Raw genomic sequence first — 12,170 nt, forward strand, 5'->3', positions numbered from 1 at the left:
ATATATATATATATATATATATATATATATAAAATGTATAATATATATATATATATATATATATATATATATATATGTATATATATATATATATATATATATATATATATATATATATATATATATATATATATATATATATACATATATATATATATATATAATGTATAATATATATATATATATATATATATATATATATATATATATATATATATATATATATATATATATATATATATATATATATATATATATATATATATATATATATATACATATATATATATACATATATATACATATCTATATATACATATCTATATATACATATATATATATATATATATATATATATATATATATGTATATATATATATATATATATATATATATATATATATATATATATATATATATATATATATATATATATATATATATATATATATATGTATAATAATATTTTGTGAGGTCCAAGACCGACTCTGGAGGGTAACAAAAAACATTATTCCCGTCCAAAAAAACATTAGAATCGTTAGAATTGTCCACAATTAAAGAGTATGTCATTTGGTTTATGAACAGGGGAGGTAACTTTTTAATGTAATAATTTTTAAATATTTTGTTTACCATTTTTAAGAATAAACAAAAATTATAAAGTATAGCATTTTTTTAAATAGATATTTTGTTATAAATTAAGTTTTGTATTGTACTGAAATGGTAAAAATTAATTGCGAAAGTAATTTAATATATCTTTGATTGATACTATTAAGAAAGCCCTTGCATTTCTAATAACTGTGTGTTTTATAAGTTTGCGAATATTCCATTAATGTTTGAGTGACATGAAATCACTCCAATGTATAAATTTAGGCCCTATGCATTTAACATAACAGCCAATCACCTATTTATTAATCATTCAATTTCTCATTTTTTTGGAAAACCTATGCGAAGATAGGCAGTATGCCTAGTATATATAGATACCTTGCAAAGTTCATGAGAAATTCCCATTTGCTTTATCAACAATTTTTGACATTCACAGTGACGTTCTCTAACTAACACATACTTTGGACAAATAGGTGTATTCAAATATTACACGAACCATAAAACACAAACACCCGAACTCACACATAAATACATTGTTCATCTGTATTTTTACACACATGTGTACTAAAATGCAAATTTTTTACGCGTCAGCTATAAATAACGTCATGCTTTAATTGACGATTTTCACGGACCCCTTATCCCAAGTACGACAGTGACGTCATTTTAGGACGAATTTTTACCTGCAAGTGTATACCTCTTCCCAACAGCATGGTTTACTTCTATGACATTTTTCATAGTATTGGGCGCAGCTAAAACAAAAACATTTTATTTATTAACACAACTTATGTAGTTATCTATAATAAAAAGCTGGTGGTCGTGTTTCAGTTCTTCAATCCGCCTGTTATTCTTTCATTGCTATAGATTTTAGAACCATAAAAGTAAACATCAACACATACCGTGATTTACGTCACGCATTTTCTTATTATAGGTATTGGAGTAGGGTTTGTTTATATAACGACTTATAGTTTTTAATTGTCGTCAAATATTTACTCTTTTGCTTACGTAAACTAAAGAACGTGAAGAAAATATTAAATACATGCACATTGCTAAAACATATTAAACGAATCAATGTAAATTATACATTTGCTTATATGCCAAGAAAAATGGATTAATTTTAAGTGTACTAACGTGGGAACAGGACAAAACTAACCACAAACACAAAACTAAACACAACACACTCAAACTAAAACAAGTACACAAACACGATGCAAACACAAACGCAAAAAAGACAAAGAAATGCATAAACACAAACTCTAACGCAGACGCAACATGCAAACAACGACAAACAAAAAAAAACAACAATCGCAAAAACAACGCAAAAAAAACACAAACAAAGAACACAGTCGCACACACAAACGCAAACACAAATGCAAACACAAATGCAAACGCTAACGGAAAAAAAAAACCGCAAACGTAAACGCTATCGCAGCCATAAACGCAAACAATAACGCATAACATAAACACAAACTTAAAAGCATAGTGCACACATTGTAGCCCTGGGCACCGAATAGTACTCTGCCGGTAAACGACAATAATACCCCCAGCATGTCTGCAAACCAAAAGATGAAAGTAAACAGAGGACATTTAGGAGCAGCGTGTAAACTGTTATTGATTAAACATAATAATCAGTGTATGAAATAATTTAAAGGCTGTTTTAAATATCCGTGTTTTATCAACCTCATTGCACTTTATCAACCCACGATAATTATAGTATTTCAACAATAATGCTCTCATTGGCGACAGTGCAATATGTATTCACAATTTTTACTTAAATATCAATATTTGGTGTGAGTTAAATTTCTTTTTCAATTACCTCCCCAGTCATAAGTATTAAGTATTTTATTAAACATTTCAATTGATTACTTTTATTCGACCCTAAAATGATTCATTTTCCTAGTCATATAAGCGAAAATATTATTTGATATTTATCCTTTTAATATGTTTTAAATGTGAGTGTATTTAATATTTTCTTCAAGTTCGTTTCTTGACAAATGCAATAAAGAATAAAACCTTTGCCGACAATCAAAAAATGTAATTCGTTATATAAATAGACCCTAGTTAAGTAATTGTATACGACAATGCGATGCAAGTAAAGTCCAGGCATAGGTTGATGTTTTCTTATACGGTTCTGGTTCTATAGCACTGACGGAATGATGGAATGACGGAAGGAAGGACTGACACACTACCACCAGCCTTGTATAATAGATTATTATGACTATGGTTAGGGTTAAGTTAATCATGGAATAAATCATGGTTTTAGTGCTACCGACACCAGCACGGAATGAGGGCGCTATGCTAGTATGTTATTTACGAGCCGATTCGCGGCGTAACATACGCCACCATTTAGTTCTTTTATTTTCTACATTTCAGTAATTCATTATTTGTGAAAGCTGCCACTGAAAGAGTTTGCTCTAAAACAATATCAGTTGCTCATTAGGGCCGATAATCCTCCTCCTACTTTCACCCAACCGCTACCCCGCCCCCCGTGAAAGCAGTCTCCTCTTAGTTACCTCTCCTAAGTTTAAAATCGTTTCAAACTAAGTTATCAGCCCCTAATAGCCGTGACTAATTAGACCCTGTTCTACGATTGTAAAAAAAAGTGTGACCCACATTTCAACAGACCGGTGGGGGTTGGGGTGGTAGCGATATGCCTAGAGAGGAAGAGAGGGGGCTGCTAGGCGGCGCTTACGTCTGGGTGGTGTCCTGCAAAGTCCCCATGAAGAGAAATATATATATACGAGCTGATCCGCGGTGTATCATACGCCGCTATTTAGTTTCTTTATTTGCTTTAAAACACTACCCCCCCCCCGTGAAAACAGCCTCCTCTTAGTTACCTCCTCTAAGTTTAAAATCGTTTCAAACTAAATTAACTGCCCCTAATAGCCGTCACCAAACCCGGCTCTACGATTGTAAAATGTAAACATTTAGCGTGAACCACAGCTCACCAGACCATGTTAAGGGGGGGGGGTGGTAGCGATAGAGAGGATGAGAGGCGACTGCAAGGCGCGCTTGCAGCTTGTTTTCTAACGTCTCCCAGAAGAGAATATATAAATATATATATATATATATATATATATATATATATATATATATATATATATATATATATATATATATATGTTTCTTATTTTGTGAATTCGACACTACCAATGCTGCGACTAAAAATATTTTGCTTTAGAACACTATCAGTAGCCAGTGATTATCCTGACCCACACGCTCCACTCCTCTCCCCCCTCGCCGATGAAATCAGCCACCTTGACGACAGTTTACAGGCGACAATAACAAATATCAAGCAGAACGTTAAGTACTTCCCCTAAGTTTCAAATCGTTTAAAAACTAAATTATCAGCCCCTAATGGACGTCACTAATTGGACTCGACAGTAAACAGCTCACCAGACTGGTGGGGGTGGGGGTGTTAGCAATATGGTCTGTTCAGCTTACGTCTTGTTGGTGTCCCGCATGGTGCCCATGAAGAGAATTATATATGAGTTGATCCGCGACGTAGCATACGCCGCTATTTAGTTGTTCTATTTCCTATTTTTCATATTTTCTGAATTCGACGCTACCAATGCTGCGATTGAAAATTTTTATACTTTAAAGCTCTATCAGTAGCTCGTAAAGGACCCTCACTTTCCACTCCACTACTCTCCATCCCCCTCCCCCGTGAAAGCAGCCATCCGTGACGACAGTTCGCGAACGACATTGTAAAGATCAAACAGAACGTGTTATTACCTCACCTAATTTCCAAATCGTTTAAAAACTAAATTATCTGCCCCTAATAGTCGTCACTGATTCGACCCAATAGTAATCAGCTCACTAGACAGAGGGCTGTATGGGTGGTTGCGATATGGTCTGTTTAGCTTGCGTCTTATTGGTGTCTCGCATGGTCCCCATGAAGAGAATTATATAGACAGGTTGCTACGTTATTATGAAGATACATTTGTAAGTCTGGTTTAGGTAAGGTTTAAGATGTGAAATGCAGGTATAAATTTCATCATCATTCCCAAGACACATGGGGCAGATGAAGTAGGGCTCATCTGCATCAGAGACCTCAGAATATGAATCGATAACTGGCGGTCACAACATTACATAAAATTTCTAAGAGCCGACTATACAAAAATGCTATCAAAAGGTCATGCAATATTATTCGAATTGATGTGAAAGCTTAGAGGCTCTCAATACATCTTTATGTACATTTAAGTATGACAAACTTATTATATTTTTATTGACAATATACTCTAAAATTAACTGGTATTCCTAGGATAAACGGATTTAAAAATTAGTAGAGACTACGTCTAAAATTAGCTGTGTTCCGCTTGTTTGCATATTGGGTCTTCTACTTATGCTCACTAACACTATTACCAAACCATTTTAAAATTTACCATATCATTTTTTCTGTTTCTAATCTAAACTCTAAACAACGAGGTAATAATAGAAACAAAAATATATGGCTAATAAAAACATACTCTTTTTTGGCAAAGGTTTCTGTTAAGCTACATGCCACCAAAGAAACTGTGCATAATAGCAACAACAGTAAGATCAAATTGCTCATCATGAGTTAGGTCACGATCTGTCTATCTATTTCATGAGAAAATTTGTTCATAATAAAAGCAACACATTTTTTTTTAAATTCACAAAAAGCGTTTTAATAGCAATATTTTATTTAATAATGCATTAAAAAAATAAAAGATTTTTCTTGAAATATATAATAATACACTATCTTTTAAATGAATATAAACAAAAGCGTTGGTCACTATAATTTCGATTTGATACCTTTACTTTTATTTAGGAAGAGACCCACACTTTTATTTATAGGATTTTAAATATTATTGTATTATTATATATTTCATTAATTACATTTTTTCTACTTTTTAGTGCATTATTACATATAGTGACAAAGGTAAGAAAAGTTAAATTGCCAAAAATCAGACACATTTAAAATAACATAGGCTACCATCACTTTTTTAAAAAACAAAATTTAAATACATTATTAGTCAGCACTACATCGTATTAAATACACACACTGATTAAGACACATACATGATTCCGTAAAGAATCCCGGCTGTTCAACTGTATTTGTTTTGTCTTTTAAAGTAGTTTGTATTACTTTTGGCAGAGAAAACTGTACATTTCATAGCGTAGGTCTTGATAATTAGATATATAGATCTAAGTCAAATTTGTTTCTTCTTCTTCTTCTTCGTTCTTAATTTTTAGTGTTGGAAGGGATCGAGCCTTATCTGCCATAGGGTTTGAACTAGAGACTTTTACGAATGTATCAATCATGAGCTTTTGTCGACTCGACCACGCCTCCATCACAATTAAGGATACGTGTCAACTGGTTATGCGCCATTGAGGCCATTGACTCCGATATCAGCCTGTTTTTCTTTTTGGATTTGCTTCCATAGCCTTTGTCCAACCAAGAACGAACTACAAAGTAGCTTCTTCTTCTTCTTCTTCGTTCTTAATTATTAGTGTTGAAGGGGATCGAGATTTATCTGCCAGTGGGTTTGAACTCGAGACTTTGTTCGAATTTATCAACCATGAGCTTTTTTGCCGACTCCACCACGCCTCCAACACAATTAAGCGTTACGTGAGGCCATTGACTCCGATTTCAGCCTGCTTTTCTTTTTGGATTTGCTTCCATAGCCTTTGTCCAACCAAGAACCAACTACAAGGCAGCAGTTGTTTGATTTTCGGAGTTGTCTCTCCTAGAAGAGTGGCTGTCCCCAGCTAACGAGCCTCATCTGCCCGAGGGTTCGAACTCGAGACTTTTCGGTTTAGCAACCATGAGCTTTACCGACTCGACCACGCCGACCCACAAAGTAGCAATTGTTTAATTTTGGAGTTGTCTCTCCTAGAAGAGTAGCTGTCCCCAGACTCATCTGCCCGAGGGTTCGAACTCGTGACTTTTCGGCAAATTTGTTTAGAATAGGTCATTTCTTCAAATTCTAAATTTAGAAGATGACGCCATTTGTTTTGTGCACTCTCCGTATTTTAACCTCGTGAAATGTGAAGTCATTGTTTTCCGCGTTCTTGTCACAACAATAAACACTTTTCCGGTTGCATAATTAAAGTGTTTCTTTATTCGAATACGCATTTATTTTTATTTTCTTTCTTTAAATAAAATATTGTTTACACATTTAAAGTCCAGCATATTATTTTCAAGAAAATTCCATATCAAGTTCTCCATATATCGATGAAGATACTGATTTGATATCTTGTGAAAATATTTTGCGAACAGAGAGAGAGAAGTGCGCGAATGGGCTTTTCTTTATTAGAACTAGCCGTTGGTACCCGTTACACGTGAATTATCGGTGTATATATATTTTAATGGTATACATTTTTTAGAAGAATATTTTATAAAATAGTTATTGGTCAAAACGCAATGTGCTTTACTACAGGTTTAAGGATATTAGTGACAAAGCATAGAGATAACTAAATAGCTAAAAGTCCGACACATTTAAAATAACATGGGCTACTAATACCTGTTAGAATAAATAAAACCAAATTATATACATAATTAGACAACACAACACCATATTAAATGCACACATTAATTAAAAGACTTAAATGACTTCGTTAAAAACCCGGCTTTTAAATAGTATTTATGTTTTTTTTTTTAAAGTAATTTGTTTTGGCCGAGCAATTTTGTATAAATTTCATAAATTACGTCTCGATAAGTAAAACTATAGATCTAAATCAAATCTTAATGAAATAGTTAATTTCTTTATATTCTAAAATTGGATGATGACGCCATTGGTTTTGTGTACTTTCCATACTTCAAACGTATGACATGTGACGTCATCGATTTCGGCGTTCTTCTCCCAACTATAAACACTTTTCCGGTTGCATAATTAAAACTGTTTTTCTACATTCGAATATGCCTTTATTTTTTATTTATTTTTCTTTTTTAAATAAAATGTTGTTATACATTTAAAACATCTACCTTATTATTTTCAACAAAAGTCCATATCAATTTCTCCATAAATCGCTAAAGATTCTGATGTGATATCCTGTGAAAATATTTTGCGGACAGAGAGAGAGAGAGAGAGAGAGAGAGATAGATGCACATGGGCTTTTATATATTAGGATAGAGAAAGTATTGTAATCGTGCACAAAAAACGTGAAATTTTTACAGTTTTCCCGTTTTTACTTTTTAGTGCTTCATTATATACGGAGTGTAGGGGACTTATTTTAATCGGACAAATATTCTAAATGAACATTTATTAAAATTTCGGCGGTTAACACGTAATCGAGTCGGAAAAACTAGACTTTGCAATTCTGTCCGTGTGTGTATGTGTGAATTTATGTCTGTAAAAACGATAGGCCGGTCGGTAAGTTTGTCGGTCAGTCGGTTTATCGGTCGGTTGGTCTGTTGAACTGTCGGTCGGTAGTTCTGTCAGTCTGTCGGTTGTTCGGTCGGTCAGTAGATCAGTCGCCCGGTAGATGTTTGCTCAGTCAGTCGGTCTGTTTGTTCCATCAGTTTGTTCTTCGAACGATGGGTAGATCAATCTATCAGTCTTTTATCTATTTGTCCCTCTCTCTCGCTCTCTCTCGCTATCACTATCTCTTTCTGCTTATCTATCCTGTCTTTCTCTGTTTCGCTCACTGTCTCTATCTCTCGTTTTTATATTTGTCTCTCTGTCTGTCTATCTGTCTATATAATTCTCGATCTATAGGTCTCCTTTTCAACCCACTGCTATAGTAATGCTTGTATATAGTAGTCAACACAAATAAATATAAATTTAAATCTAATTCAATCTTAAAGTAGTTATCTATATACTACTAAAAATCAAATGTTTGTATATAATTTATTTATTGATTTTTGTTTTCATTTTTTGTCTGTTTTGTTAGATTAGATTAGAGCATCTGCTCTATGTGTAGAACTGTTAAATACGTATTTGTATAGAGTATTTTATTTTCACGAATAATATACACACATGTAAAAAGGGTACATAATTTATTAATATGTTTGTTTGTAGAAATACCCCTTTAATTATAAAAGTTCGGATCAAATACTTTTTTAACAACAAACATGGCGATGTTCATTGAAGACCATGGTACCCTTTAAAAACGCATTATAAAGCTTAATGATCTAGCAAATAGGTTTTAGTATAGGCATATTAGCAATTTTAAGGTTCCAACACTTTTATCAATTTTAATAGAATACGCTAAATTAACAGATCTTCTAATTTGAGTATGCAATCAATGTATCTAGATCTATTTGTAAGCTGTCAAAAGAAAAGTATTCAAAGTAGGCAGAACCAAAAATAATTAGTTAAAATGAAAAACAAGCATGCAAACACAATAAATAAATGAGTTTTTTATTTAACCATTTTTGTCCTTGAATGTTTGATTTTTAGCTTCACAGATCATGTAATTCGACAAAACAAGGAATTCATCTGGAGTTACCGATAATTAAACTAGAACAATTTTTCGTCTGTCCGTAGATTCTATCTAGATCTGGATCGAGATTCTAGATATATAATCTAATTCAGGCCAATAACACAGTGAATAATTTAGTTTCTTTACTAAGCTATTTCAGGCCTTAATTATTATATTTAAATCTTTGTATTTTAACAAGTGACTTGGCTAAAGTAGGATATAAGCCGGCTTAAGTAAAATAACCACATATATTTAGACCAAATGATAATTGCCCAACTGGACACGACGATAGTGTTATAGACACCATGTAGGTGGTATAGGTGCGAAACACATTACGGTTTGAATTTTCCCTCATTGAAAATGCACCGTACTAGATCACAACGCATGCGATTGGTTCTAATGCGTGTGGACCATTGAATGAGGTGTCAAATATTTTAAGAGCATTATAAATTTTTTACTCTTTACTTTAACTGTTTAACTTTCGTACTGCAACTTAATTTTTCTTGACAAACCGGCTTTCCAATAAACAAAAAATGTGAACTATAGTCCAACTGATTTATTTCTTTACCACATGAAGTGATAGTGTGACCTACATAGTGCTTGTGTTTTTCCCTAATTTAAAATCAGGTACCCGTCAGAGCTTGGTGACACAGAGGGCGTCCTATAGAAACAGGTTCGAGTTACGAACTCAGTTCGATCTACAGTCAAGCGCGCTACAGTCCGTTAATTCAACCCACACATAAAAATAAATCAAATACGAAAGAAAAACTTTATAATAATGAGCTTTTAAGTATCATTACATTACGTAGGAAATTTATGAGCGACCAATGTTTTATTAAGAAAGCACATTTTTCTTGTTTAATTTGTTTTATTTTCTGGTTTTTAATAATTGGTAAATAATTTTTGTTAAATTCCCTTTTGTTTTTTTATTTTTTAGTAATTTTTAATTAAGTTGTAATCAGTAATTTAATGTATAATAAGATACACAATTAAATATTCTTGCATTTCCATCACAGAAGAATGTAAACTTAACAACTTGTAATTATATTATGTATTTCTAATTAACCATAAAGCATAATACACGTAATAGCCTATTTAAAAAAAAATCTTTGTTTTCAGTCAAACTTTTAATGTCTTTTGGTTTTATAAAATTTAGCTTTATGAAGTGCAAACTGTAGGCGTAGCCTTCACTACTTGCCGAAAGCTTTGCTAAACACTAGAATCAAATATATCCACGCCGATACAATATACATTGATTTAATGAAACTAATTAAGGCACATGCTCTACATTATTAACTTACGCATTTGCATATTGTAAAATGTTTCTATCTCATTAAGAAAATAAATATAAAATATAAAATAAAATATAAAATAAAATATAAAATAAAATATAAAATAAAATATAAAATAAAATATAAAATAAAATATAAAATATAAAATAAAATATAAAATATAAAATAAAATATAAAATAAAATAAAAAGTAAAAAATAAAATAAAATATAAAATAAATATAAAATAAAATAAATAAACGCCTTTCATTAGTTAGCAATTTAAAACTCACGATAAAACACGAACAGATTACCAACTTACAATTTGCAACGTTGGTTCTGTGTATATTTACTGCAATCAACGGTCGCCTCTGATAGTAGCTAGGTGCGGCCAAACGAACGTTTTATAGAATATTACAGACAACCTAGGTGGCTGGGCGTGTTGGATCATCATCCAATAGAAATGTCTCATTAGTCCATTAACAAATAAACCGATCGCTACAATGTAACACGTACACTGTAGGCGTATCATGACTGTTATATATTTTTTTGCTTAACCTACCAAAAAACGAATAGCTGTATGTTAACTTTACGAGTGTTTGTATATCATATTCTCAAAGTGGACTTTAAGTGGATGTTATAGGTTGGTGGTAAATGGTAGTATTGTATAAAATAGTAGTTTGAGGATAACGTTAATCATAGTTCAAGTTTTAAAAACCCGAAAATGTACGTGTATGGAGTGGAGACTTGGAGGACAAAAAGGTGACAATTGAAAAAGTCCACACATAAATATACACATAAGCATTAGCAACAGTATATTCATACACATACGCATTCGCATACGCATACGCATTAGCTTACGCATACGCATACGCTTACGCATACGATACTCATACGCATACGCATACGCATACGCATACGGTGCCAATTTAGAATCGGTTGTTTGATTTTTTAAATTTTAATATTATTTATTCAAATACTATTCTCTTTTTAAGTAAACATAAAATTATCCTTGATATCGATATTACACGGAGTATCTCTTACATTCACTAGTCCAAACTACCAAGCTTGCAGATCCGTTTCTATCGCAAAACTTCACTCTCTTCCATCTGCGTCATTTAACATGCATTCTTTACATCTCTCGCACCAACATTCATTCGCACCAAAATACCCTGATAAAACACACATCCTAATAGTTTAAACTTATTTCATCATGACACACCTACCTACCAACCAACCAACCAAACAACAAACCTACCTACCTACCTACCTACATATCTACCTATCTACCTATCTACCTACCTACCTACCTACCTACCTACCTACCTACCTACCTACCTACCTACCTACCTACCTACCTACCTACCTACCTACCTACCTACCCACCTACCTACCTACCTACCTACCTACCTACCAACCTACCTACCTACCTACCTACCTACCTACCTACCTACCTACCTACCAACCTACCTACCTACCTACCTACCTACCTACCTACCTACCTACCTACCTACCTACCTACCTACCTACCTACCTACCTACCTACCTACCTACCTACCTACCTACCTACCTACCTACCTACCTACCTACCTACCTACCTACCTACCTACCTACCTACCTACCTACCTACCTACCTACCTACCTACCTACCTACCTACCTACCTACCTACCTACCTACCTACCTACCTACCTACCTACCTACCTACCTACCTACCTACCTACCTACCTACCTACCTACCTACCTACCTACCTACCTACCTACCAACCTACCTACCTACCTACCTACCTACCTACCAACCAACCAACCAACCTACCTACCAACCAACCAACCAACCAACCAACCAACCTACCTACCTACAACCAACCAACCAACCAACCAACCAACCAACCAACCTACCTACCTACCTACCTAC

This window comes from Physella acuta, unplaced genomic scaffold, assembly GCF_028476545.2.
Source record: "Physella acuta isolate Inbredline_101_S28 unplaced genomic scaffold, ASM2847654v3 ptg000116l, whole genome shotgun sequence".
NCBI lineage: Eukaryota > Metazoa > Mollusca > Gastropoda > Physidae > Physella > Physella acuta.